Raw genomic sequence first — 9,422 nt, 5'->3', positions numbered from 1 at the left:
ATATATATATATATATATATATATATATATATATGTATATATATATAACCTTTAGTGTGTCTATGATCTATACATCAGCCTTGAGTTTACACTGCTTTGGGGGATAATGTATGTTTCTGTGTTTCTGTAAGAACACATGCCACAATGCTAATTCAATATGGGCATTGGTGCCAGTAAGGGAGGTCGACTTGGGATTGAAGAATTTTCCTCCTGTGCCTACCCGGAACCCGCTCCTCAGCCTCCTCTCCACAGACTCCCATCACCCTCAGCTCCATCCATCACAGCTGCAGCTCAGCCTGGTGATGTATTGCACTAACATATCATTAGTGCAACGGCAGAGCAAGGAGCTTTGATGATGTATTGGGGCCATACATCATCAGAATGAGTCACTCTGATGATGTATAACTCAAAAGATGGTACTATCCAGGGAAATGTGGACATACCATAAATCAGGGACAATGTTAAAGAAGAAAACCCAGGACAGCCTCGGAAGGAAAATAAAGGTTCAGGGGTCTCCCGCAGTAGGGATTGAGAGACAAAACTAGTACATTCTTAACGGCTCAGATTGAAGCTTTCTGTTAGCTGCGGCATTCTTAATGACTAAACCAGATCACCAGCATCCCAGGGTGACACTTGGATTTCCTTTCCATCTGGAATGTAGTTTGGCTTCTGCCTTCCTGCAAAGCCCCTTGTCTTGACAGAGATGCGGAGTCCATCAGATCAAAAGGAAAATGCTCCAGGTCTGTGCTCCATCCGGGTCTTCTTGGATTGCCGTCCGTTGCATGGATTGTGGAAGGCTTTTCAGTCTGTGATGGTTTAGGCTTGCCTTCTCTCTGAAGTGTTCAGCTTTCAGCCATTTATTACTGAAGTTCCTTAGACTCATGAAGGAGTGTGAGTTTTACATTAGGTTGAAAATATAAAGCTATAAAGCCAGGGGAGCCCTTGCTTGGCCATAGGAGTTATAAACTTTTAGCACACAGTTGAGGATTTCTATTTCTCTGTGGGATAGATCTGGACAAAACTTTCTTTGCTTTTCTGTTTTCAAATGAGCCACAAAAAAGGGAAGCGCCTCTATAACATTAAATTTAACGCACAGAAAACAATCCCAACTAGATGTTCTTGCTGCCAATTTACCCGATTGGCCTAGAAATATTGGTACGTGGGTCTGCTGTCTGCTGAAACCTACAACATCTCATCTCCTACCTTTCCACGTGACTCTAGCCACGGCGAGATATGTTATGAAAATTGTCAGCCTCCCTCCAATTGCCTCAGTTTGGGGGTGTGTGTGGTATTTTTATAGTTAAGTGCATAAAACTCTTTGTAACTTTTAAAAGTGATAGATAAGGAAAATCTTAAGGAAAGAGCCACAGGGTGGAAAGGGGAGGTAAGACCACACGCAGGCACATGGGGGAAAAAATTAATGTTTGTGTTTAATGCTTTATTTAATGTTGAACTGTCAGCTTGAGATCTGAGGCCATAACATACTGGTTCTATCCCTCCACCCATCCAAAATGAAATAAAAATCAAAGCCTAGGTGCTTTGGGACTGGATAATATCAGAACTCAGCCCTTGGCATATGGGATCCATTATAGGCAAGGAGTCTTACTCCAAGGGTTCCTTCCTCTCGTCCCCACCCACACTTCAGCAGCAAGCAAAGGCCCTTCCAGCCAACCCTGGTCATATTGCTGTGACTCATTGCCTTTGTTTATTACAAGTTCCACAGTGGACTCTGTCCTGATGGGAGGCACAATTGGAGAGCTCTCCTAGGGGGTGCAGGAGAAGGGCTTTGGCCACCATAAAACACAACCTCCCCACTCCCCTCCCTGTGGAAAGGATGGGGGCAGTGGTGGGGGGGCGCTCCACCACCTGAACAGCAGTTAAGAGAACAAAATGCTTTCTTTTTTATTGTTCTCAAATAGCTGTGCCTTCAAAGGACTTTAAAAGTTGAAATAAAACAGATCTTGCCTCTGCTCTTTATTTATTCTTTGGTGAGGGAAGGGGAGGAGAATGAAGTTGCTGATAAAGCCAGCACATTCCTTGGGAGTTGTTTATAAAGGACTTGGTGCCGAAAGGGGTCCCATAATGCCTTAGAGAGGTTCTCTCTTTTGAAAGAGGGTGGTAGTCTCCTGCATCTGTCTGTGAGGACTCCCCCGTCTGTGCAGTGTGAAGAGTCAGGAGGCATAGGCTTTGGGTACCCATGATGCCTGGCCTAATGGGAAAACCAGGGGAATAGCTACCAACAACACCAAGGGATGTGTTGAGGGAACAGTTGAGTTCTGCAGGACAATACAACACAATGGTCAACATTAGGAGAAGAAAGAACTTAGGAAATTTGCCGAAACTATAGTTTGAGCTACTAGTGCCAGTCAGCTTCATTCAAAAGCAGTTTGGGCCAAGCTGTGTGGCAGTACAGCCACTGAGTGGCCATGTAGATTTGCCCCACTTGGCCTGCAACCCACATCAGAGCTGTGTGTCCACTGGTCAAAACTGCTAGATACTGTGAACGTCAACAGTAAGATGTACGGCAGAAGCACTAGCAACAGGTCCCACAATTATTACACACTGTATATCAGCACTGTGTTAACTATTTGGCTTATATTATGTCTCATTCAACCTTTACAATACCTTGAAGGGGTATTTTTGTGCACCCCATTTGCATTAGTTCATTCTCACACTGCTATAAAGAAATATCTGACACTAGGTAATTTATAAAGGAAAGAGTTTTAGTTGGCTCACGGTTCCACAGGCTGTGCAGGAAGCATGGCTGGGAAGGCCTCAGGAACCTACAATTATGGTAAAGGAGAAGGGGAGGCAGACACATCTTCACATGGCCAGAGCAAGACAGAGAGAGAGAGGGGAGCTGCTACACACTTCTAACAACCAGATCTCACAAGCACTCACTCACTGTCATGAGAGCAGCACTGAGGGGAAATCCACCCCCACGATCCAATCTCATCCCACCAGGCCCCACCTCCAATACTGGGGATTGCAATTTGACATGAGATTTGGGCTGCGACACAGACCCAAACTGTATCACCACTTTTAAGTGAGAAAACTGAGGCTAGTATCACTGCATATCTGTTCTGCAGTTATGGGTAGTAAGTACCAGAGGAAGATTTCAATCCAATTTCCTTTGACTCTCAAGTTTTCACTTGCCAGCATCATGTGGCCTGCAGTGCAGGTGAGACCTATATTGCTGCCCAACCAGGCTTTGAACCTCTCCATTGCTTCAGCCCCTTCTGAAGCTGCCTGCCTTAGGGGATGGCTCATACTTCCATTCTAGAAACCATGTCCAACTTCTTTAAAACTTGAAACAAGCATTATTTTATTTTGAACTTCAAATAATAGAAAAAATTTTCTTATTTTGTGCATGAATTAAAGAACAGAGGAATAGTTCTAAAGGCCAGAGGCCACTTGCTCAAAGTCACAAAGTTAAGGAAGAAAACATCTAAGTGGTTGGGTCCATGGGGGAGCTGCTCTCATACATGAATTTCCCACATCAGCTCTGGAGCTGGTCTCAAACCTGTGACCTGGACCTTTGACAACATGTCCACACCTTCTCTACCTTCAGACAGAGAATGTGCCCAGAGTCCAAAGGGCAGCAGAAGTTGCAGAGATAAAGCAACTTAACTTTTCCTAAATTACCTGAATCTCCAGAATAAATAACGATAACAATAAAAACACCCCTGCTATGTTATTTGTGCCCCCTCCCACTTCAATATAATAATAACGCATAGTTTTACAAGATGGAGGTGCAAGAACTAATAAAATATATGGTTTAATTAACCAAACTTATGCTATAGTCCACATTAGAAGGCCATGATTTAGCATGTACTCTCATCCTCAGGACAGAATAATGCAAACAGCATAATTAAAAGTTGATGAGAAGTATATTTATTGGGCACACAGCAAGAAGAGACATCCAGATTTGTGATACATAAAGTAAACCTTTAGTTTACAATATAATTAATATTTTAAAAACCACAGTGTGCATATAATGCAGCCAAAGAGTCCTCTTCCGTGGAAGGATAATTTCTTTGGTGCTGATCTTGGCCCCGTTTAATAGTAAATTATGTTCCTGAACATACACAAATGTAACATGATCTATTATGATCTAGAGATGATGCTCATGGAGATGTCTGCAGCTATGATAGATCATGGTTGTATGCCTCTGAAGACATGGAGGATGGCTGAAGGGCCAATTATTTATCTGTGGCATGAATTCCACGGCTATTAGTCACACACGCCGTGATGCAAAATGAGGGTATGCTACTACATTTTAATCAATCCCTGTTCAAGAAAACCCTTCGTTAGCACAGACCTGAGGACATCAGGAATTTGCAGAGGAAGAGGTGAGCTTTATAAAAGCGTGGGGGTTGGGTTAGAAGGACAGGCTCAGAGTCCCAGAAAGACCCAACATCTACATTGGTTCTGAGGACTCACAGCATTTATGAGTTTGGGCTATAGGTTCAATCTCACACAATCCTCTAACAATCCTATGTGGTAGGTACTAATTTTTATCATGCTTATTGCACAGATGAGGAATTTGAGGATCTGAGAAATGACCATGCCAGTAAGGGCAGAGCCAGGATTCCCAGCCAGATCCTACAGACTCATTCTGTTCTACCAAAGGCATCCATGAAGGACCATGGAGAAAGATGAGTTATATATCTCTGCAAGCCAGTCCACACTTCTCCTTAGGGTCTGGGAGCTCAGGGGTCCTCCTCTTGCACAGATTCAGTGTTTCTCCTCTCATACATATCCCTACATTGCCTCTCTGAGGGACAAATTGCTGTTGCTCATACTGTGCATCGCACAGTCTTTAGGAATCTTGACTTTGATCTTCCTTGGATGTCTTTGATCTCAAGGACATTACAAATAGGGCCATGTTTGCTGCTATTTAATAGATCCATTTTTCCTTGAAAAAAAAGTCCTGGTATATAACTATAAGTTAATTATCTTCCCTCTCCCCCTTCTATTTTTTTTTCCTTCCTTCCTTCACTTTCTACCTCACTCCATGGGCTCTGAGGAATGTGGGCACGGTGTTTATCAGCATGGAATTTTTCCACTTACCTGTCTTCTGTGCTTGTTCTATCATCTGGATCACTGCTATGGGAGCCACTGAAGGATTTTAAGAAGAAATACCTGGCTAAATTATTTTACCCAATATACATGTGTCACCAATCATGGAACAGTTATGAGCATCTTATAGAGAATGGCAGATAATTTGATGGCACATGGCAGAACTCTTTGGAGCCATGAGTGCTTGGACTTTGTACTTGGGATCCCATTGCTTCTGCCACACTCTAGTCTAACCCCTATTACCCAAGTACTATAACTATAGGCAAGAGGAGTCCAGTCCAACATGGGCCACGCTTTCCATTCCAACTGTAGTCCAGGCTCCAGGTAGAAACCAGTATGGCTTCCTTAGCCCAAGGAAGCCCCATTGGCTTGAGGCTTGAGGGAATTCATTGGAGCCTGAGTGATAGCCAGTCCCAGAAAGGGGTGTTGTGTCCTGGTCATGAGCTTTGAAACTCTGTAACTGGTGGTCTGGATGGGATATCACATAAGCTTTCAAATTAGGAAGTTTACCAAATTTCAGTGAAACTAAGTGAAGCATTTATCTAAAATCCTAATGTTGGAAAAACTCTCAGGAAGAGGCATGCAAAGGAAAAATACAAAATAAATTAGGTACTAAGTAGATAAAGAAAATAATGTGAGTTCTTCTTCATTATCTGGTTCATTACACTTTTTAGTGCTTATTAAAATCACTGTTAAATGATTTAATTTTGTTTTGAGGGAAAAAGTGAATGAAAAAGGGAGTAAGAGATTAAGGAGATAAGCTGCTGAGGTTTCCATTTTGGAACCGGTTGCAGAGCTAGGCTACGATGAGAAAATTAATTTGTAGGTCTCTCTGGGGGAGCAGTCAACACCAGGCACCACAACACAAGCAATCTGCCTTATTTTTTGCTTAATTGGCATGGCCTTCTCTGGGGAGAGCTCAGGCTAAGCCAAGTAAGAGGATAAATCACCTTTAGTGTGGCCCCTTCTGGGTCACGGATAATTTTTCTGACAGCCATGTCAGATCAGGATGCTAATGTGTCAGCTAACTCCTCTGTATGCCAGCATTGAGAGTGTAATTTCCTTCCTATTAGCGCACATACTCACACAAACACTCTCCCCAGGGTGGTTTAATGAAGGTCTCGAGTACAGTCTTGGGGAAGAAGGACTCTGAGGAAACCTAGGATGTTCTGGGCCAGAAGGGATGGCAGTCTTTGCTTTTAGAACCATGTTTATGCCTTTTTCAAGAGAGCTTCTTTCATCCTTTCAGGAACATCATAACTTCTAGTTTCTCTGGATGCCCCAAGATACATGCCTATGTGTCATCTCATAGCTTTGTTGTGGTAGTCATCCTGAAGTCATCTTAAGTTTTCGTGGCAATTAACATCACACCACATTGCCTTTACCAAGTAAAATACTTTGAACTTAACATGCCTTTAGGACACCATGACTGAATCCATGCGAATGGCACTAATGGGGGAGATGTTGAGTTTTAAGATAAACTCAGAAAGGTACCAGGAAAGGAGAGAATGTGTGTACTCCTCAAGACCCAGCATGTAGACCACAACAGCACGAAGTAATTCTAACTACAGTTTGCATGTCCTAGGGATGGCTCAAGGCACCAGGAAGTCCGAGTTTAGTCTCAGGAAGACAGATTTTCCTCAGAAGTGAATCCTCTTTGGCCTTCAAATCCAGTCCTGAGATCACCAGATGCCAATCTGCTTTCCTGGGTAAGAACTTAAACATTCCCTTGTCCTCCTGGCCTCAACTACAGTCACTTTTTTGTCCCAAGTGACAGTCATACCAAACTATTTGACATTCCCTGGATGTTTCAGGCATGAAGGTTTCTGCTCCCTCAGGCAGAAAGAAATCCCCCTTCCCCCTGAGTGTCGTGGTTTTTCATGGCGCTCATCCCAATGGCTCAAATCCTGGAGGTCAGGGACCATTGCCATGTGCATTATTAAATGGTTATCATAGATTTGTACAGTTCAGCACATAGTAGGTCCTTGATAAATGCTGAGTGGTTGAACTATAATGTGATGGAACCTTCCCTGCAAGGAAAGTAAAGGAGATAAGATATTATATGACTATTTCCAAGGCAAGATAGTGCCAAGTCCCTTAAGAAAGGTGTGTATCTTTATGGCAGTTTAGCTGGTGAATGAATTGAGAAGAGCTGCTTTACGTTGAAGGACTCTCTGGGCTCTGAGTATTCATTATTCTGAGATGCAGAGATACACTCATATCAGGGCATGGCACAGGTTAGAGAGTGCAAGTGGCTGAGCTCTGCATGAAGGTTCAGGGACAAACCTTCTCTTTGAATTATAGAAGGTGCATTTTTCCTTTTTGCCCAAGCCTGCCTCTTCAATAATATTAGTCTCCCCACAATATCAAAACCCTTTCCCAACCAGTCCTAAATCTCTGCCTGGTGGAAAGACCTTTAGGGATCTAGCAAATGGACAAAGGGCCTCCCATCAGACAGCTGTGAGTACAGAGGCTGACAATGATGACTCCAAAGGGAGGAAAAAGCAAGCCCTTTGCTGCCTCTGATGATAGAGGGAAACAGGTCAGGCAGGCTGGGAGCCTGAAAAGTTCTTGGCAATGAGGACTCAACCTTTTCCCCCAGGTGAGAATCTAATAGTTCACTGACCATACCTATTAGAAGCAGGAAGCTTGCTATGTTCTCTGCTATAGACACACTGTACAGCCACTCACATCTTTTCTGTTGCTCAGAGACTTCCACACTGCTCAGTGTGAGCTGCATCATGAATCTGAAAGAAAACAAGCGAGAGGACTGGCACTGATCACCAGAGGCAGAGGAAGGGCTGTGCTGAGGCACCCGGGCAGGGCCAACCTGGGCAGGTGCCAGGGATGAGCCAAGCTAAATCTTTCCTTTATCCTGATGCTTCCTCTCCCAGCAGCCTTCAGTCCCCATGACTAAATCCTCTGCAAACTGCAGTGAGGGTGAAAAGCAAGCCTCTGCCTTTCATAATGGATTTGGGCATAAATGAGGATTGTTCCTAGGTAACTCACCCTGCCCTACTTTCTCCCACCTGCTTTCTAACAAAGTCAACCAGAGAGCAAACAGAGCTGAGCTTTCAAAGCCCAAGATTTAAAACGAAAAAGTCCTCCCTTTCACAGCGCCTGTACTTACAAATATGTATTCTGTATTTATACAGCATATTAAAACCTAAAACCTACAGTAATGCAACATTAAAGTCAAGAAATGCAAAAGTGAAGGGTTTATGGCATTGTTAGCTTGGCCATATTGTGAATTCTGTATAATGAACCTCACCTTGAAATTCAAGCCATATACCATGTGGCTGAGTTCACACAACCAGTTCACCCACCCAAAATGCAAAACCTTAAACCTTTTGCATTCTGTGAATTTCATTACCTCAAATTGCAATATTAATAACTGAAATGTGCAGCTGAGAAAATGCTAATTTTCTGCTTTTCCTTTCCTTTTATTTTTTCATCTGTTTTCCCCTGTAATTAAAAAAGTGGTGAAGGTAAAGAATTTGGGAGAAAGGGAGTGGGGGAAGCCAATGGGAAGGAAGCCCACCACACGGTTGCAATGTCAGACAACTTATGGAAGGGGAAGCTGAGGTCAAGAGGGAGGTTCAATTTGCCCAGGGTTACTTAGCTTAGGAGTGGCCTTACAGTAAGCTTCCCACTGTGAACTCAGGGATCTTCAGCTTCATTTTCTTACCAGTTCTTTGTTGAGGCCCCAAATCCCAAATGGGGAAATGGATCCAACAGCAAATAAAGAAAAGGCAAAAGCCAAATCTTCTCTGAGCTTCTCCAACTATTTTTCTCCCATTTCCGCTATCTGGTTTATCATTACTTAGCACAACTCTGATGTCGAAGGGTGCAGAATGACTTTGAAGTACTGGCATTCAAAGAAGGTTCATGTCACAGACCGTTAAAGAAATGCTTTCTCTCTTTAGCTGCATTATTCCCATGGAGAAGAATAATTTAGCTCACAAAGTAGCCTGCATGGACAGAGCCCCCAGGGTTACACATTATAATCAGTAATATTCCCTTCAGCCAGTGAGCTGGCACCCTTACAGGGATGGCTGGTCCCCACTTCTTGTGGAGAAACAGATATAGAGTTCTGAGATGGAAAGCCTGGTTGACAGCCCTGGCTTCCCCTTGAGCAGCCTGCTGTCTGGGTCATCTGGAAAAGAGAAAGGGTCAGTGTGACCTCCAGTCAGACTGCACAATGAATCTAGGCCAGGGCTGCCTTGGCACTGGGCACGCTCATAAAATCAACAACAAAAAAATCGTATGAATGAATTTTTATTCCAAGAAATTTGATCATAAAACATATTGTCTGTTTCTTACTAGAATGCATCTGAAGG

This window comes from Cebus imitator, unplaced genomic scaffold (genome assembly GCF_001604975.1).
Source record: "Cebus imitator isolate Cc_AM_T3 unplaced genomic scaffold, Cebus_imitator-1.0 Scaffold11, whole genome shotgun sequence".
Classification (NCBI taxonomy): Eukaryota; Metazoa; Chordata; class Mammalia; order Primates; family Cebidae; genus Cebus; species Cebus imitator.
This window is presented reverse-complemented; position numbering follows the sequence as displayed.